We start from the raw sequence: 20,956 nt of genomic DNA on the forward strand, positions 1-20,956 counted from the left end.
AGAGATTTTTTGATGAAATTTGAAATCTGTCAATGAATTTTAATTAAGCTCATAGCATAACAAAAAAAATATATAGTTAAAGGTGACGTAGTTCTAGGAAGAGGGCAGTTTGGGGGGAGGGGAGAGGAGGGGTTGGTTTAGCTCAAATTATCCTAATTTTTTGCAAGTTATCGTTATTCGACACCAATATCAACACACTAAAAGTTTGAGTATGCCTTTATGCTTTTTAGTTACCTATATTGTACAACAAAATTCCAGGATACTCCCCTAAAATATGTAATATCTCCCAAGGCCCCACTAAAAAAAGTTGTCTTTTCACACTTTTTGAATGAGGACTCTTTGAAGATAATCAAAAAAAAAATTTTTTTTGGGAATGCGATGCAAGTTCTTTGGGCATGTTCCTATGCACTGTAATACATAAACTTAAAAGTTAGGTGGAGTGTGCTACTTTAAGCGTTAAAAGATTTTGAGAACTGCTTATCAAAAGAAAAATTCTGATGCCATCATTTCAGAAGTTAACAAAACTAATCCCTTACAAAAAAACCCAGCGAACTTCCAGTGAAAGTTCACTGGAAATGTAAAAGATCACTGGAAATTCACCGAGTTCGCTGGGTTTTCCGCAAATTTTACGACTTCGCTGGAAGTTCACTGGAAGTTTAACGAAAAACGTCATTTTATTTCCAGTGATCTAAAACCTTAGTGGAAATTTAGCGCTGATTTTCAATAATCGAAAACGCCGCGGGTTTCTTAATTCAATATTGATATAACTTTTGCTAACATAACTTTTTTGAAATTTGACAGATATAACATCTTGAAAATTTTTTTCCAATTTCTGTAATTAAGTAAACGTTGTTTTTTTATATCTACAGTTTCAGTTTCTATTATTTTAAGTTCTACTCAATTTCCAAAACCACAGGTATGTTGTTCAGTATGTTCATTTTTATTAAAGCGAATACATATTCAACTTTATAATTTCACAAAAATTTATTATTATAATTTCTTTATTGTAGATTATTGAACATAATAGATGATTGATTTTTAAATATATATATATGTATATATATATATATATATATATATATATATATATATATATATATATATATATATATATATATATATATATATATATATATATATATATATATATATATATATATATGTATTAGGGTGTCCCAAAAACAGTATTTTTGAAAATAATTTGTTCCCACCCCCTAAATGTGCTCTATCTAATACAAAAACACAAGGTTTAAAATTTTTTTGGAATAAAAAATATTTTAAGGGGTCCTTATAATTTAAAAAAAAAAAATTTTTCAAAAATATGTCAAATATATATATATATATATATATATATATATATATATATATATATATATATATATATATATATATATATATATATATATATATATATATATATATATATATATATACATTTATATATATACATATATATATACATGTATATATCCGAATAATTTTAAATGTATTCTTAAAATAGAGTGCTCAATGTTCTTAAAAGAACATAGCAATAATAAATTAGTAAAAATCATTTATCAAACTTATTTCATTTTACACTGTGTTTCATCAATTAAGACATCAGAAAATTTCATCAATTAAGACTCATCAGAAAATTTCATCAATTAAGACATCAGAAAATTTCATCAATTAAGACTCATCAGAATAGATATTTTGTAAGTCTTATAATTTTCAAAAGAATATTAAATTTTCTGAATAATTATAAAATTTAAATAAAATTATAAAATTTTATACCGCTTAAACACCTTCATTTAACATATATATGCATTTGATATTTATATATACATCATACACTTGATAAAAAATTTTTCATCAAATAAAAGTATAGTTTGTATTGTATATACTAAAGAACTAGCTGTAAAATAAGCATCATTGTTATTTAAGCACAATTAGGTTAAGCACAATAGTTTCTCTTGTTCTCTTTCTGATGTTAATCTTGTTTAACTAAAGTTTAATTTTACCTGCTTGCCTCTTTTATTTTAGATGCCTAGAATTGGTTGCTACAAGAAATGGCAATCAGGGGAAGTAGCTATTCCAAGAACAACACGTTGGAGGATGTCAAAAATTAACTGTGCTCAACAACAGAATGAGAGCACCTCTGATGACAATGATTCTATTGACGATGAATTTATGGATCATTTATCTGACTTAGATGAACCAAAAAATGAAACAATCAATAATTAGTTTGATGAAAATGAAAGTTCAGAGAGTCCACCTCTGTATCCTGGCTCAAAGATAAATGTCTCTAATGTATGTTTATGCATAATGACTTTTGTTTTGCACTTTAATTTGTCCTACGAAGCCTTAGTGGCGTTGTTAACTCTCTTAACTATTTTATTGCCACACAGTGTTTTGCCTACATCTAAATATTTGTTTTTGAAGTTTTTTAAGAAGGAAAAGGAGTTATATGAAAAAGTTTTTTTTTGTGATGTTTGTGAAGTTGCTTTAAGTCTTAATAAGCAGTGTCCAAAATGTTTGAAATATTTTACATCATCCTATCTTCATAAGAAATGCAATTTTTTTCATATTTTAAACATAAACAAACAGCTTAAAAATACTTGCGATAACAATTGGATACATTTAGCAGATCTTGAAGAAAATGGGCAAACAACAATTAGACTTGTTATTAATACTCATAGAGTTCCCGTATTTATGGCTCAGATTTACAAAATCTGAGCCATAAATATAGCTACAAGGTCAATAAAAAAAAAACATTTACTTTATATTAGTGAATTTACTTTATATTTTCTTGTTAAAAATTTATGAAAATTTGTATTCATACTTAAGGTAGTTTATTATTTATACATTGTATATTTATTCTAAATATTGATATTTTTAAATAAATGTTATATTAAGCTTTTTTTTTTCCTATGCTTAATTTGTCTTATTTCGCGCTTAACGGTTTTAAATATTTAAAATGTTTATGAACGTTTTAAAAAAAATATATCCTAAAAAATAAAATTCCAGCGAATTCGCTAAACTTCCTTTTTAAATATATAAAAACATGAAAGTTAACTTTCATAGCTAATTAGCTATGAAAGATCACTGGAAGTTCACTAGAAAAGTTCACTGGGAGTTCACTGGGTTTTGGAACAAGATCACTGGAAGTTCGCTGGAAAAGATCACTGGAAGTTCGCTGGGTTTTGGAACAATTTTTCACGGGAAGTTCACTGGGTTTTTTTGTAAGGGTTCCGACAGAACAGTTTGCCACATTTGGCTTCATTACCTCTTGCATCCTAATAACAAGTTCCTAGAAAAAACAAATTCTAAGAAAAAGGGTTAAAAAGGCAAGTGTGTGGAGCTCAATATTTCTACATTAACAGTTTTTTATTAAAAAATAAAGTAAAAAGTTTACATTGTAAAGTTAAAAGTCAAAACAAATGATATTTTTCAAAAATTTTTATGGATTGACGGAAAAACAATATAAAGTTTTCTTTTATTTCCTTTTTATTTTTTATTTTATTTATTTCATATGAAACATTCTGATATGCAAATAAATTACATCATTAGATTTTATACGATATTCCAAACGAAATAACTTTAAATAAAGAAATATATATGAAACTAGAAAACTATGCTGCGCAAGGAATGCTAGATCTCTTCATGACCGACAGCATCTTTTGCACTTTACCAATTTCTTTAGCCAGCTCAAAAGTCGGTATGTTATCATCAGTAGCCACGTTCAGAAGAATCTGAAATAACATTTAATCATGTTTTAAAATGCAGTAAATTTACAGCTCTAATAAAGTCAAGAAAAAGAAAAACATCGGAATATATATTAACCAACTTACTTTCTTGATGTGATGCCAAGAACTGGTAGAATCCTTAGTTGGCTTTTGGTTGACTTGAGATTTCTTATCAGCTTTGACAGCTAGAGAATGCAAGTATTTGATGTACTCGGGCAACTTTAAGCCTCGATCACTTTCGATAACATCATTTAATGCCTGACGCACGTGATTTATGCCGTCACGCTTTTTCCCCTGGAACACACTTGTCGCTTTATCTAAGTAGCTTTTAATATCTACAGCGAGATAGAAAAGTTTGAATGAGATTTATCCGATAAATTTATAAAACTATCTAAGGAAAGTGTAATTTCGGAATACTTAAAGGAAATTTTGAAAACAAACTTTTTTAACTTTGTAACAAAATCGTTCATTTTTGAAAAAAGTAGTTTTATTTTAAAGCAGTTGCTTTTTTTTACACCGCACGAAAATAAAATACCGTGTAAACGTTACTTACGATCTTCTGCGTAATCTTTCCAATGCCAAAGATCTTCTTGTTCATCCAAAGTCATGTTATTTAAAGCTAAAGAGTTTTTAGAGGAGAAAATATTCCAGCTTTTTGGCTCAACAAAAGTAGTCGCGATGGTTGTGGCAGTGATTGTTGGTGGTGGTGACAAGAGAAGGGGTGGGTGTAAGAAATGGGTGAGTGAAGTTTTGTGGTTTTAATTAAAAACAAAGTATGAGCAAATTAAATTAAAAAACAATAAAAGTAATTATTTTAACAAGTATTACTTACGCCCTGAACGAATTAAACCATTCAAATAGTCTATTTGATTTAAGTATGATCTCTTTTGGTACATGAAACCTTCTTTGGCGTCATTTAAATGTTCTATAGCTGAAGAAAAACCATTTGCTATTGTGCTATACCTCGAAAGAACGTTTTGATGTTGATGGCAAGCGTCATGAGATTCTAAAAAGCAATATATATATTAAAAAAATCAACTTTGATTTAAATAACTACGTGGTTTGAAGCACTCCCATTTTTATGCTAATTATCAATATTTAAACCAATACCTTATGTCGAATTACCAAATTGTATAAAAAAAGTCTTTAAAAGTTGTTCTATGCGTTTTTAAATACACATTTATTTATGCGTTACAAGAAAAAAGAGATGCAGTTCTAAATCTAATTTTGTTTTCTCAGAACTTTCCAAAAAACCAATCATCTTCTTGTCTTTAAATAGACACAGGGATATACTTATTTACCTTCGTTAGGAATTTGATGGCGTGTAAAAGCTGCATCTTTTGTACTCTTGCCGAATTCTTCAGCATTGAGAGACTCCCAAGGCACTGCACGTGTCATTGCAATCTTTGTTTCTTCACTTCTCAAGTTTACATATGGTAGAGGGTCATAAACAAGTTTGTGAAACCGTAGTTCTTCTTCTGTGAAAACGTGTGATCGCTTCTCTAATTTAGCTGTTGTTGTTGATTTGACTTCATTTTCAATACGTGATGCATTTTTCTCCATCTAAAAGATTTACACACAAGTTTTATTAATTAAAAGTTAAAATTTCAAAAAAACATAAGAAAAACTTTAATTTCTTGAGTATTAGAACTTCATTTTTAATTTAGAAAAGTTTAAATTTTTTATACATAATTTTATATATTTTTGTTGCAAAGTTCAAGTTTCAAAGTTTCTTGACTTTGATAAAAAGGTTATTTTGATTGTCTAAATCAGATTAACTTTGATTTCCAAAGCGACATTCCTAATGTTCTAACTACAAAATTAATGAAAAATTCTAAGGAAACTATATTAATATATTGTTTGACTTTATTGCTTTTATTGTAAAGTTCAAGTTTAACAAGGATATGTTTAGTTTAAGTATTGATACTTCAATATACTTGTTTACTAGCTCGATCAACATAAAAACTAAATTTTCTTTAAACACCAGGAAACGTATAGCGTTACTTGAGAATTACAACTTATAAACATTTTAGATCTAGAAAAAATTAAGCTTTATGGTATGTTTTCATCGTAAAGTTCTACACTGCTTAACTATGATCTATATAGATATGTTTAAATATTTAGATTTCAATTTACCTGTTTACAAGCTCGGTCAACATCTTTAGCTTTTGCATCAATACTTGCAGTATTATCTTCTAACTCTTTAATCTTAGGTTCTGCGGACTTTGCTGCCGAAGAACCCAGTGTTTTGTATATAGACAAGTCAATACAGATTATAATATATAATATATAATATATATGGAGATAATATTTTTAATTGGAAGAAAAGAAACGAATAAAAATAAAATAAAACAAAAAATTATATTACTGAGTCTTTAGAGTCTTTGTTACCGTTTTTTATGATTTGTAAAAGATAAATGGTGCATAACTATTGCACAACAGTATTATTACGAAAATAACTAAAAAATCAAACCACCTACCTTTAATAATGAAAGGACTTTTAAAGAAAGTTCCTGTAAGATTATATCCAACACAAGTTTTGGTTTCTGAATTAAATTTAGCATTTAGGCAAAGTGCTGTTATGCTTATCGATGATTTGGCGAATTTGGAAATTGCTGCAAACAAAAATTTAGCAAACAAAAAAACTAAAAAGTTGTTAAATAATTTAAAGTGAAAAAAGAATGCTTACTGAGAATAGATATAATCTGCATCATTAGAAGCTGTAATAAAGAAGAAAGATGGTTAAAGAAAAAACCTTAAATTTACCATCTGTTATATTTTTTGCAAAATATACTAATTTTTGAGCTTCAGCAATAATAAATTTTCCAATGTTTGTCAATTCTGTAGCAGCTTTTAAAAAGAACTCTCCTACTGCAGTTAACCCCAACATAATCTAAATAAAAATAACATTTCTTTATACTTTTTCAAGTCTAGTGCAAAATAAAAAATTTTAACTTTAACATTATTCAGGCAAAATGCTGAAGGTTCATAAAAGAGAGAAAAAAAAAAAAAAAAAAAAAAAAAAAAAAAAAGAATAACAAATACTTAAACAAGCATTTTTCTTAACAATATTCAAAAATTTTTTATAATTAATAACTAATAACCCACTAAATATCCCATAATGATATAAAATAAAAATCATTAGAAAATTACCTTTATTCCTATTTGTTCAGTCCATGCTGCAAACTTAGCCAATCCTCTTGTAATCTCACACGCAGCTATGCATACAAGATTAGGAGCCTTCCATTTACAATTATCCCATTTCATACAACCAACAGGCTGTCCCCAAATAGTAGTGCATTTATCTACCCATCCAAAAAATGGAACGCAAACTATAAAAATCATAAAATTTTCAAGTAAGTTTTAAAATTCAGCAGGGCTTCAGTAAGGTTTCATATTATGCTTCTTAAATGCATAATCATTGGCATATTATAGACTTTGCAAATTATATTATTATTTTTAGTCTATGAATAAATAACAAAAAAACCTTATAAAATTTATTTTTTTGTGTTTCTTGCTGCATTTTATATTATAAATATCATTTTGTAAAATAATTTCAATAATTTAATAGGTCTAATGCTTCTTTTATAAATAGAAAAAATGAATAAGATAAAAATTTAAAGAAAACTAACATTACTTTTAGTCTTTTACTTCAGTTTTTTACGGAATATTTAAGGGACATCTTTCATTCTCAATTGACAGATGCCCCTTAAATACTCCGAATATTTTTGCTCATGAATTACCTATTCCACTTGTTTCAATACATCCATGTAATAGTGCCTGAAAACCATTTTGTCACCAAACTTACCATAGGTGGCTGCAGCAACACATTCTTGGCAACCAATGAACTTCCTAGCACTTTTGTTGAAAAAAAAATCTCTTAATCTAATTGTTTGACCTTTTCTATAAAGTAATGCAACTTACTCATTGAAATCACTTTCTATTTGTCAATTGAGACATTGTACCAGAAGATAGTCTCTGGTACGGAAATCTTTGATTGCTTTACCTCTCTCTTGACAGTATGGTAATTTCTATCAATGATGCCTTTCCCAGAAGGACAGTAAGCTCTTGAAACTTCAAACTCAAATCCCAGTTTTCAAAAAATTTTCGAGTCTCTTCATTTCTAAATGCAGTGTTATTGTCCATCAATATTTCCTGAAAAGAAGTGTCAGATTACTGTGGTGTTCCCTGAGAGAGTGACAGTTGAATCTTGAAGGACCACATTCCATTTAGATCAAATAACTTTCTTCTCTGCAGTGAGTGATATCCATAGCTAAGTTCTTCCTATTAATTCCAAACAAAGTGCGAAATTCTTCTGGGAACCAAGTGTCCAGTTTACTTGTGTATTTGATATACTGTCAAGAATGCACAATTTTTCTTAAAGTTTTTTATATACACTATTTCAACAAATTCAAATCGTTATCTAAATTAGTTATCTGTTTGAAATGAAATCATCTTGTAGCGCCAAATGCAAGTCACCACTGCCACAATTATAAGTATGCGTGAGTATGCACACACACACACACACTTATATAAACTTGAATTATAACTATTTGCTTCTTTTAAAAAAAAAAAATATTACATTTTCAAGTTTACTTAAACCAAAGCAAATAAATTAACTCATTTTAAAACAATCCTGACAGACAAAAATTCATTAAAAACACCATGAAGCACCAAATTCCTTCCCTTAATAAATTATGTTCTAAAGTTAATTTTCCCTTAGTTGCATTTCAGAGAAACTGGGATTTCGAAATCAAATTTTAATAAAAACTTCAACAAAATAACCTTAGTATTATTTATACCTATTCCACATTCTTTCTCACATCTCACTTTCGATTGATTCATCTCTGCTTCTAGTTGCTGTTTTCTTTCTTCTAATTTAATTTTATACAGCTTAGTTTCTAAACCATTTCAAAAATTATTGATTTAACACTCTCTGAAATAATATTAGAAAAACATTACTTTAAGTACACTTAAACGCAAAATGAACGCTTCACTTACACATTTTGTTTTATCTTAATTTTTGTCAATAATATCATTGATTTTAAAAAACATATTAAGAAGAGAGCACTTAAACAGAATTATTTTGATGATAATAAGTAAACTTCCTCTAAGGATGGTGAAAAAAAAAAGATAATAAAAACCAAATTTATGGTTCGTTTAACAAAATAAAAATGATTATTATTGTTATGCACACTAATACAGCTTAAATTGAAACATTTTTCATTTATCAATAACTAGTGTTACCACCTCTTTATGTTATTACAGCTGGACAGCGCTGTGGCATACTTTCAATTAGAGATCTAATCATTTTTGGAGGGATATCTTCCTACATGCAGATAAGACTTGAATGTAGCCTGTCTAGGCTGTTAGGTGGTAGATGTTTACTTCTAAAAATGCATCTCATTATGTTCCAAAGACGCTCTATTAGGTTCATATCTAGACTGTAAGCTGGCCACTCCAAAACTTTAATACTAACATTATTTATGTATTCAGAAACAATATGTGCTGCATCTGACCTAGTCTTATCCTACATAAGAAGGAATACATCTCCAATGTATGGTGCAAAAGGTACCACAAAAGGTTTTAAAATGTCTGCTATGTATCATTGAGAAGTCAGACGTCCACCATCAACAATAAAAAGCTTTGTGCGAGCTATTAAAGATATTCCACCCCATACCATCAATGAGCTGCCTTCATATAAAGCGGTTTCTCAAATGAAGCGAGCAAAATATCTTTCATTTGGCCTTCTCTACACTCTTGGGCAACAATTAGAATTTACAAGGCAAAACCTTGAATCATCTGTTAATAAGACTTGTCCCCAATCCTGTATTTCCTACCTCATATGCCTCCTTAAAAAAGCCAGTCTGCTTCTTCAGTGGTTTACAGACAATCTGGGGCCAGTAGCTGCTGCCCAAGGTTGTAAATTTAAAGTGCGAACTCTTCTTCTTATGGTACCTTGACTAACACCTGTTCCATGAACTTCAGCAAGTTAAATTTGGAGACTTCATGCAGTATTGAACCGTTTTCTCAGTATTCGAGGCATTAAACATTGGTCCTCCATGGCATTGGCAGCTCATAGTCTGCTTTGGCCAAGTTTTCTTGTGTGATCATTGGTCTCTGCAAACCTTTGTAGATACTACCGACTGTTGTATGAGAAACTCCAAATCTTCTAGCAAGTTTGCAATTTGATAATCCTACATTTGACAAAGTGACAATTGCAGCACATTCATCACAACTTAAATTTCATCCAGATCGCTGCATTGCAAAAATATGTGTTGCTCATATGACAGTTATCTTTTCTACTGTTAAAACAATTTAAAAGCAATACATACTTTTCTTTTAGAAGTGAGGTTTAATAACAGCAAAACATGTTACTTATGAAAAGCTGCTATAATTTTGAAATCAAATTGGGAAACAGAATAAAACCTACAAAAGCCATAATAAATATTACAATCATTTTTCTTATTGATAAATCCGAGAAATACATAATATACTTCAAAATAAGTCAGAATTTATAAATGGTGCATTAATTTTGCGGTTAAGTATATCATTTCTTTAAATACCTTCATGGATTCTCTCAAATATCAATCATATATATAGGTGTATATATATGGTTTTTATTTAAGAGAGAGTTTTTATGAAGACATCTAAAGCCCATAAAGTAATAAGACAATACTGTACATAAATATTCTGTAATATAGACACTTAACAATGAGAGAAAACCTTTGAAGTTCTTCTCTCATTGTTAAGTGTCAATTCAAATTTAATGCTTACTTTGATAAGTTTATGGTAAAAATTATTAAAAAGAATAAGTTTTCAATTATGATCTAACGAGTTTGAAGAAAACCAAAGTAAATCTATTACTAACCATTTTCCCATCGCTCTATTTTTGCTTTTACAGCTGCAACATGTTCCTGAGCATTTTTTAAAGAAGTTTTCACTCTCTCTATTACTTCTTCAGCTTTCCGCGCTGTTTCTTCTATAAACTGTAAACTAGCATTTAGCACCCGCAAAATAATGTCTGTAGTGAGACATCCGTCAAACTAAGGAGATATTTTTTTTATAAAAATGTAAAGCATTATTAAAAATATTACTAAAGATATATACATACCTACATACATATACATACATACATATACATACATATATATGCATATACATTACATGCATTACATACATACATACACATACATACATAAATACATACATACATACATACATACATACATACATACATACATACATACATACATACATACATACATACATACATACATACATACATACATACATTACATACATTACATACATACATACATACATGCATACATGCATACATACATACATACATACATACATACATACATACATACATACATACATACATACATACATACATACATACATACATACATACATACATACATACATACATACATTACATACATACATACATAAATTACATACATGTGTATGTACAGTGGTGGCCAAAAGTCTTGGAACAAAACATTTAACGACCAAAAAAATTTATTTTTGATCTAAACTATAATTTTGAAGGTTTGAGGTATATTTTTAAAGAGAATGTTGTTTAAAAAAATACTTAGAACTTATTTATTTTTTTATTTATTTTACTTAAAATATTTACTGTAACATAAAATATGTTGTTCCAAGACTTTTGGCCACCACGTATGTATGTATGTATGTATGTATGTATGTATGTATGTATGTATGTATGTATGTATGTATGTATGTATGTATGTATGTATGTATGTATGTATGTATGTATGTATGTATGTATGTATGTATGTATGTATGTATGTATGTATGTATGTATGTATGTATGTATGTATGTATGTATGTATGTATGTATGTATGTATGTATGTATGTATGTATGTATGTATGTATGTATGTATGCATGTATGAATGCATGCATGCATGCATACATACAAAAAAAAGAGAATCATTTTAACAAATCAACATACTTACAGAAAAGGAAGTCAACTTTTTGTCAGCATATTCAGCTTTTACTTTAACAGACAGATAAAACACCCCATAAGTTTCCAGATACTTCAAAAGAAAATGAAGAAGTTGTAATTTCAATGTTTATTAAACTTCCTACTCCAAGAATGTTTATATATCCTTTGATGCAGACTTCAAGCTTATTTGGTTGTATATCTAGGTATAAAACAGGTCCCTCTGTGTGGTTCTCAGCTGATCGATAAAGTTTAATCATACCTATAAATATATATATATATATATATATATCTGACACATTTACTCAAAACACTAAAAAGAAAAAAATTATTAAAAGTTATTTTTGGTTCATACCAATTATAATCAATAAGGTTTTTGGTAAGAATAATTGATTTATTTTTTTATTAATTATTGATACGCAGGATTATTTCACAGGGTAAGAAGTCTCATTACACTTAGTAGCTTTGAGTTAGATTAAAAAAATGACATTCTCAATGTTAAAAGTTTTATACATTTGTTAAACATTACAGACTTTAAGTATAAATACCATACCTGATCCCCAATCATTAATTGGATCAAAATTTGCATTCAAGAAAAATGTCTTATTTTTGAGATTAATTCTTAATTCACATTCAATTTTGTAAATCAGTATGGAAATTTTTCCTTTTAACATTAAGCCAGGAGGTATAGTTAAGTCAAACGCATCAATTTTTTTTCTAAAAAAAAAGAGATTTCAAAATTAATAAAAATGAAAAATAATGTTTTTATTAGAATACACTATGAAAATTGATTAAAAGTTGAATGATATTAACTTTTACTTTAGAGATAGAGCAAGGTTGGTAAAGAAAAAGCAAACTCTGTGCAAAAGTTATAAAAATTAAACAATATATTCTTATAGAGATAGAGCAAGGTTGGTAGAGAAAAAACAAACTTGATGCAAAAAACAAAAACTAACCAAAATATCCTTTTAAAAAAATTAAAGCAAACTTGATGCCAAAATTTCAGCAAATTGTCATTTAAATAAGATTCTTGCAACATTATGAAAAATGTTTTTGTTGATTCTTAATTCAGTTTTATTATGAAAAGTGTTAACTGATATTCTTCAAATTAAAGTTTGACTGAGTCAAAAAATTATAAAGTTAACTTCAAAAAACACAAAAGTTCAAACTTTTATCCCAATTTCTAAAAAAATGATAATAAAAAAAAAAAATCTTTAAACATGGCTCAAAAAATGTTACTTAATTTATCTGACTTTCAGTTCAAAAGTTCTGTTTGGTTGTTTCAGGCCCAATATCAATGATACTCATATCAACATAAAAAGTTTGTTTCTTTTCTGGGATTTTTGCATTTGAATTTTGAAGTTAAGGATTGTAAGAATTTATATATAATAAGAGTTAGGATACTTCTTTTTCTTTTTACTATGATAACAAAGCCTCCATAAAAGCTGATTTAAAAATTGCTTAAACAAATTCTGAAGCAACAAGTTTGTAAACCTATTAAACTTAGTATGTATCTCATGAGGATTAGTCTTCAAAATTAGGTATAACATATTTTAAAGGTGTTTATTAGGTATAACATATTTTAATCTGGTTTTGAATGGCCTACTGTGAAGATTTAATTTCCAAAAAATCTTAATTATTTGTTTCATTACACCAAGTAAATGTTTTCCTCCATTATTGTATAAATGGTTGAGATTACTGATAAAAGAATCAGCTCAAGCATAAACAATACTTCTATCATTTTAATATATATAGTAAGTTTAAAACAAGTTGATTAACAAAATTTTTAAATGGAGTTGTAAAGAACTTAAAACCTTTGCAGTAACTTTTGCAACCTTTTTTAAAACATTCTGCATTTTCTCCAACCCTATTCAGAGCCATATTTCTTTAACATCAAAGAAAATCTTTATTTAAAGTTTCTACCTTTCCAGCTTCTTTCAATACATAAAATCGTTTCTGTCTTACTTTATTAGATTTTAATTTTTCAAAGCTGATTTAATTTTCTTTTCTTGTAATGTGATTGAAAAAAAAAATTGTAAGTCTAATTCATCCTTTTAAAACTCTAAAATCAAGCTTTCTTTACAACTTTATTGTTAAATGCAAGAGAAAATCTTTTTTTTAAAACAAAGCATCATCTTTTACTATCAAGGACTGTGAAGTTTAAGGCATCCATAACTGTAAGCTTTCTGAGATGAAACTAAACAGTTGGTTTAAGCTGTTGCACAAATCTAAAAATCAAATCATCACTTTTAGTAACAATGGGGCTAATACCAGAAAAATGGTACACTTTAAGAAGATTGCCATGCTCTTTTTTTTCTTTTTCCATAAGATCTGAAAGTTTCCTGACTCATATGTTCTGTTTGAATAATGATTATTGCTGAGATCAGTTTTTTTAATAAAATAATGTAAAATTCTTATTATGAATTTTCTGATTTTCTTTGACAATAGTCTTTTTTAATATGTTGTAATTTAATGCATACTATTTCAATATAAGGAAAGTAATTAGTTTATTTAGGGGCTGTTCGTATATTGAGTTAGAACTGGCCTTTACATGATTAGATACTGCTCAGAATTTAAAGCACAAAATGATATTGATTCTAAACAAGCAAACAAATGCTTTTTTACCAAAACATTAGATAAAAAGAACATGCAACAGTTCTTACAGCAGCAAATCTGAAGGAAAAACTGCAAATATTGGCCCAAGAAAATATTGAGTTTAACTTTACATACCACTGGTTCTTCCATCAAAAAAAGATGGGAGATTTTTTAGTCTGATACATTTGGAACTTGAAGTCCACCTTTTGTCATTTTTGAGAGATGATTGAGTGGTGGTAGAAAACAGGTGTAATGGTGAAGTAGGATAAAGATTAAAAGATTGTTCTTTTTGGCTGTTTACAGCATTTGATAATTTGAAAAGAAAAAAATTGACTTGTTTGCACTTGATATAACATAGGGTTTAGTTTTAGGGAGCAGAAATGGTGATGTGTTCTAATAAATACAGTAAACCAAATAATTGATGGTGTTGTCAGCAACCAAAAAGGAATGTTTAAAATTACTTGAAATGCCCTATTATTTCCACATTTTGGTCTGCACCCAAAGGTGTCAATCAACCTATTCCTAAATGGGGCAATGGGGCTAGATTATCAATTTATAAAACCATTTAATTTAAAACTACTGCCTTTACATTCAAACATTTTTTTTTTAAATAAAATGTACTGCAGCAAATTTTATTTTAAAAACAAATATCAAGATAGAATAGATAGAAATTAAAGAAAGCCTAGATAGAAATTAAAAAGAAAGTTATCTTTTTTTTTTTTCAAAATCATTTTTAAGAATATCTTTAAAGATAGCATTGTAAATTATATGTAGATAATATTGTAAATGCCTATACTAATATAAGTAAAAACAATAATAAAATTTTGATTAAAAAAAAATATATATTAAAAAAAGACTGTAAGAAAAGTTATTTTCTAAATGTAAATCTCTCCATTAAAGTTGTTTTAACAATATCTCTCCATTAAACTCTAACATATTTTCTCCAATATTTGAAATAAATATGCATTGAATACAAATTCCCAACTATTCATTATTCAATTTTAAGACATTCAGCAATTGAAAGATTTTGTCTTTTTACTTGAGTTATTAAAAGAAACATGTAAGTAAAAGATATCAAATATCCATAATAGCATAAAGAAAAAAACAATTTCGCTTTTTTGTTCTTTTTCTAGTTGCTAGTTCTTTAAATTAAAAATTCTCTTAGTAATTGACATACTTAAGTTATGTAGCACAATGAAATTCAGTTGCAGAAAGTGCAAAAGCATTCATTATGGAGTTAATAAATTATGGAGTTACATTATGGAGTTAATAAATTTAACAGTTTTAGCAAACTATCCAGTATAAAGGAATGAGAAAATACTTAGCAATATATGAAGTATTGTTTGGCAAATAAAAATAGAGAGCCTAATCAAAATAAAATCATGATCAAACTTTATGTTGGTCAAAACTATTCTTTCAATAAATAGTAGGATTAAAAAGTTTACCTTCAAGATTGTGATTCCAAGAAACAATTGTTTCTCCTATAAAACCACTTTCTTTAACCATATCTGGTAAGCTGTAATTTTTTTGAAACACTTTTAAAATATTATCTATAGTTAAATCTCCTCCAAAGCTACGAGCATAGAAAAATATTTTTGCCGGTGAGAGTACATCAAACCCAATATAACCTTGAAACTTTAATGAATTGTTGCTATTTGTTTCATAACCCAGCACAATACTTGCTCCCATTTCTAAATATTATTTATTGAGAGATAAAGTTATCACTTTTAAAGTTTATTTAAAAAAAAACAAACTTTTACAAAAGTATTGAATTAAAATGAAAAAATAGGTTTAAAATTTTTAGGAAACTAAAATATCAAAGGAACAAATGCAACATTTATTTTAACAATCAAACAATGAGATTCTTAAGAAATTTTAAGTTATTTAAATTTAAGTAGCAATTTTAAAAATGTCAAAAAAAAAAAAAAAAAAATTAAAAGAACCATCAACGGGCACAAAAATGAACAATTGTAAATACCAATTGTTAGAGAAGCAGCACTGAAATCAATTCCAAAGCTAAGTGAAAGATTTCCAATAGAAAGCCATTTTATGTCAAATGGATTTGGTACCATACCTTTCATAGTTCCACTAACTTTTATCATTCCTTTTAAAAGAAACTCAATAGAACCTGAATAAACGCATTAATGTGTATATATAAAATCCAATAAAAATAAAATTAGTAAATAAAAATGTTTGTATATAACATGAAAATAGATATTTTTATGGTAACTTTCATTTAAAATCCATTAATTGGTTTTTTTTATTACAAAAAGTTTTTTTGTTTCACAGAATGCTAATAACAAAAAAGAGAATAAAAGTTTTTTTTAAAAACAACAAAATATCAGATATCACTTAAAAGTTGCTAAAGTTTGAGAAATTTTTAAACAATTGAAACCTGTAATGACAAGTTGTGGCTCAGTAATATGAAATTCACACTTTATAGAAATTTTCTTATTACTGCTTCCAAATTCTAACACCAAAGATGCCTTTTTCAAAATAAGATTTCCAACCAGCTTCATATCACTTTCAATACCAGCTTCAATAATAATATCAGAACCACCTAAAACAAATAAAAATTTAGATTAAAAAGATTAAAATAAATTTTAAAACAGCAAGATTAAGATTACTGTTCCAAAAATTTACCATAAAAAGAAGAAAAGAGTATAACTGAAAAATAAAAATACTTTGATTTTTAAAATGTTAGTTTTAGCAAATCAACTAGATTGATTAGACATTCAAAATACTGTATGCACATTAACCGTCTTATAGCATAAAGGAAGCTAGGAAATAAAAAATGCAATTAAAAATAAAAAAATACTTATATTTCCTTTAAGATAAAGTTCTGTGATGCTTTTGTTAACAAGAAAGTTACAGATACTATTTTCACCACAATGCTCAGCTTTAGGTTTAAAAGAAGCTTCCAATGCAAATCCTACATATTTCATGTTAAAAAAAAAAAGATTAGCTTATAGTTTAAAGGTTTAGTAAACTGCATAAGGTAAACACATATTATTACTTGTAAATTTGTTTGCAGTTTTAAAAAAAACTTACAAGTTACTCTAGCTAAACACAAAAAATGGATTGGGTATAATTTACTTTATGTGCAAAGCAAATTCTGATAATGAAACTTATCAGAAAATAGATTTCTAATCTTTCAAGTTTTAGTTAAATTTTAGCTGTATTTCAGTTTTTTTACTTAATTTTCTGCTAAAAATGCAATAAAATGCTATATGACTAGAACATTAGTTTGTTGTATTTCAAAACAGACCTTTTTTTACCAGGATATCATTACGAATGGTATTTCTGATACACTATAAACCCAGCCTTTTTTAAAAAATTATATATTCAGCTTTTAAATTAGAAATCCAGTAGTTTTTTCCTTAGAAAGTTTCTTCATTTAAAACAGTTTACTTGTGTTGTTAATTGATAAATACAAATAATAAAGGGAAAGAATTTTTGGTAGATTAACTATGAAATATAAGATTATTTGGGAAACTTTTAAAAGCATCTTCACCTTTTTTAATTCCAAACTTTCTTAACTCATTAATTGTTTTAAAATGAGTGTTTTTATCTTTATCTTTACTGACAACTTTTGGTTCACTTAAAAGATTGTTGCTTGTAGATTTTTTTCTAACTCCATCGTTTACATAAGAAAGTTTCCATGGACTATTTTTGCTGTTTGTTGATTGTTTTCTGTATTTTGATTGTTTTTCTGTATTATTTGTTGACTCCAGACATTCTGGTCTATTTGAACTTTCTTTGCTACAACTCTTATTACCACTACTGGCCATCATTTCTAAAGTAAAAAGAACATTAAATGCCTGAAAAAACTTTAAATGAAGGCTAATAAAGCATTTACATTCTGATTTTGTTGTGGTAACAAACTTGGTAAATTAATCCATTAACTTTAATCTTTTTTAATGAGGCGTAAACAGAAGAAAAATTAAGTATAACAAAATCAATTTAACCATTTATTTTATTATGGTTTGATGAGCCTTAAAAATAATTTAAAGAAAAATAGTTAAAATTTACATTTACATTAAAGTTTATGATTGACACACTGATGTAACAATCAGACTGTTAATTGTTAAAAAAAAAACATACTTATAGATATATCACGAAGCCAAGAATAAGGTATTTCAACTCCTGTAAAATTCTGCAATGCATGATCTAAACGAATGTTCTTCATGACCAAACCAAAGGCTAATTTGAGAGATTCATTTTGAGGCTTCCATATGAAAGCAGCAAATGTTAACCCTGTCATTCCATTAATCACTGGAGAACCAGTCACTCTATAATTAGAATTTATTATCAATTTTTCTTAATTTCAATACATTACAAAAGCCCAGTAATAACAAGACTCGTCACGCTTTATCAACAATTAATTAGATTATAGATAAGTTAATGCAATTTACACAAATTTAAAATTGTTAATATTAGCATTTATTTAAAAGTTAAACCTTGAAAAGTTTGAAAAAATTTGTAAATACTACACATTCTAAGCACATCAAAAAGTAATGACATATCAAAATACTTTAAATACTTCCAAGTTATGAATTGTGTCATGTATTTTTTTATATGTATTTTATAATGGTTTGTTAAAAAGTGCTTACGTAAATTCCCCTGTTTCATTATTTTTATTTAACTTTCCATCTATATAAAGATCTTTTACTATATCCAGATTTTTAATATCTCCTTCTAATGAATTAAATCCAAATAGCTTTGCAAGTGATTTGACATCCAATGCTGGAACTTTAATTCCTACATTGATATTTTGATCTGTGTCAAAAGTAAAGTCCATCTTTACTTTATTAGTAGAAGCATTTGTGAAACCAGCATACTAAAAAAAGCAATATATGCAATTTCACTGATAAAATAATAATCTAATATTGTCAATTTAACAAGTTTATTTTTAAGGTATGAATGCATTATTATGCAATACAGAACCCTAAAATCTCTCTAAAATTAGCAGCAAAATAACTGATTTAACAAATAATTAAATAAATAGTTATAAAAAGAATATTAAATTTTCAGAACAAAATTTATATGTTCTAATAAGAAAAACTTGTAGTTACAGTTATTATCTAGAAAATTTTAATTGTTTGAACTATCATTCACTAAAAAAAAGTAAATGATGGTTTAGACAATTTACATAACAGTGATATTTACAAATTTTAAACTTAAGAAATTTAGCATACTTAAATTTTGAAAACAAGATCATATTTCTTTAGGCAGACAAAACTTTGCTAAAAAAAAACTTACAATATATGCTTGACCTTCAAAAATCCAAGGTTCATCTTTGGATTTCTTTTTACTAACAGTAAATGTAGGGTTTGATATTTTCACAGCAAGGAAAGGAATATCAATGTCACCATTGTACGAAATAGAAATTTTGAACACATCATTTTCTAATGAAAATATAAGGTAAGTTTAAACAATATTGCCCAAGTACAGTATATTTTAACACACTAAAAGTTTGTGTCAACTTAAGTAATAAAAGTGCAAAAGACAAAAACAAAATTATTAAAAGTTTTTTGCCATTATATCTTGGTTAAAAGGAATAGAGACTAAAATTTGAAAATTATACCAATCACCAAACTTTTAATTAGATCACTTTTTTCATTTAAAAAAATACTCGGTAATTAAAAAATAATTAAAATGAACTTCTTAAAATAATTATGGAAAAGTATACAAAGATAGTTATTTAACATGAAATGAAAAGTAATTTTTTTTTCATTAAGCAAAATGGGAATGCTAGTAGATTCAAATTGTGGGATCTAGTTCAGTCCATTATTAACTAAATGCTCAACTACTAACACATGAACAAGTAAAGTGGTTAAAAATTTTTGAAATGTTCTTACTAATTTAAGTCTTAGCCTTTTTTTGACAATTTGTTTAATGTTAAGCTATATTTAAAATCAACCTAAAAAAGTCCACACATGTCTTGACCATTTTCAACCACATGCCCAGACGTCAACACATTGTCAAATTTCAACCCTTTCTAATAACAGTGACATAACTTATAAGCACTGATCTCACAACCATTAAACAACCATTAAGCTCTAGTAAAAATTTCAAACATTGAAAAATTGAAAAAAAAATTCAAAAAATTTCTGTTCAATAACAAATTGAAAGAATTATTTGTTAAAGTTATTAGAAGAATAAAGAAAAGGGTTTTGGATTCACCTTAGAGCTAAAAACCATTATAAAGAATATAAAGGTGCATGCGTAGGTGAGCACAACAAATTAAGATGGAAATGTATACCATATAGTGGTGTTAGCATGTGTGGACATGATAGAATAAGATAGAACAAACCAACTTTTGAGTTAAGTTAGTGAAAAGAAAAGAGACAACGTAATATTTAATGTTAATTAATGTAAATAACATAACATTGATTTTAAGCTCTATAAAAATTGGATCACAATCCACTAAGTATCTTGCACAAAATGATTTATGATCTGCCAAAATAATGAATCCTTTATAAAGTGCAAAAAGTTTTACATATCTATAACAGTTGTACAGTCTTATATCCAACTATTAATGCACCATTATATCCAGGACCACTTCCAGCAGATACTGATCTAGTGCCAGCAGCTCCTGAAATTATTAAATCTCCTTGTGGATTTAAAAAAACAAGTTTATCCCATCTTCTACCAAC

General features: G+C 27.2%; 2 pseudogenes across 2 annotated transcripts in view; one reads left to right on the plus strand and one right to left on the minus strand.

Moving 5' to 3' along the window:
* The first annotated feature begins 534 nt into the window (after window positions 1–534).
* On the plus strand, window positions 535–2,715 carry LOC149882744 (uncharacterized; annotated as a pseudogene). Its single transcript, XR_016456574.1, has 2 exons — window positions 535–916; window positions 2,023–2,715. The product of XR_016456574.1 is annotated as an uncharacterized LOC149882744 (transcript).
* An 882-nt stretch (window positions 2,716–3,597) lies between these two features.
* LOC149882745 (uncharacterized) overlaps window positions 3,598–20,956 on the minus strand; it is a 32,484-nt pseudogene continuing 15,125 nt past the window's right edge. The window contains exons 9-30 of the transcript XR_016456575.1: window positions 19,560–19,705; window positions 18,911–19,137; window positions 18,402–18,589; window positions 17,812–18,093; window positions 17,116–17,229; window positions 16,693–16,857; window positions 16,276–16,425; window positions 15,743–15,988; window positions 14,254–14,299; window positions 12,256–12,419; window positions 11,716–11,964; window positions 10,597–10,771; window positions 8,528–8,626; window positions 6,879–7,057; window positions 6,492–6,618; window positions 6,206–6,340; window positions 5,862–5,953; window positions 5,027–5,288; window positions 4,558–4,731; window positions 4,279–4,344; window positions 3,831–4,060; window positions 3,598–3,731 (exon numbers count right to left, since the gene is read on the minus strand). The product of XR_016456575.1 is annotated as an uncharacterized LOC149882745 (transcript). The remainder of the gene's footprint in view (window positions 3,732–3,830; window positions 4,061–4,278; window positions 4,345–4,557; window positions 4,732–5,026; window positions 5,289–5,861; window positions 5,954–6,205; window positions 6,341–6,491; window positions 6,619–6,878; window positions 7,058–8,527; window positions 8,627–10,596; window positions 10,772–11,715; window positions 11,965–12,255; window positions 12,420–14,253; window positions 14,300–15,742; window positions 15,989–16,275; window positions 16,426–16,692; window positions 16,858–17,115; window positions 17,230–17,811; window positions 18,094–18,401; window positions 18,590–18,910; window positions 19,138–19,559; window positions 19,706–20,956) is intronic.

Source organism: Hydra viridissima, unplaced genomic scaffold (assembly GCF_058129835.1).
Source record: "Hydra viridissima isolate aposymbiotic clone 2 unplaced genomic scaffold, HvirCarnegie_v1 scaffold_10, whole genome shotgun sequence".
Taxonomy (NCBI): domain Eukaryota; kingdom Metazoa; phylum Cnidaria; class Hydrozoa; order Anthoathecata; family Hydridae; genus Hydra; species Hydra viridissima.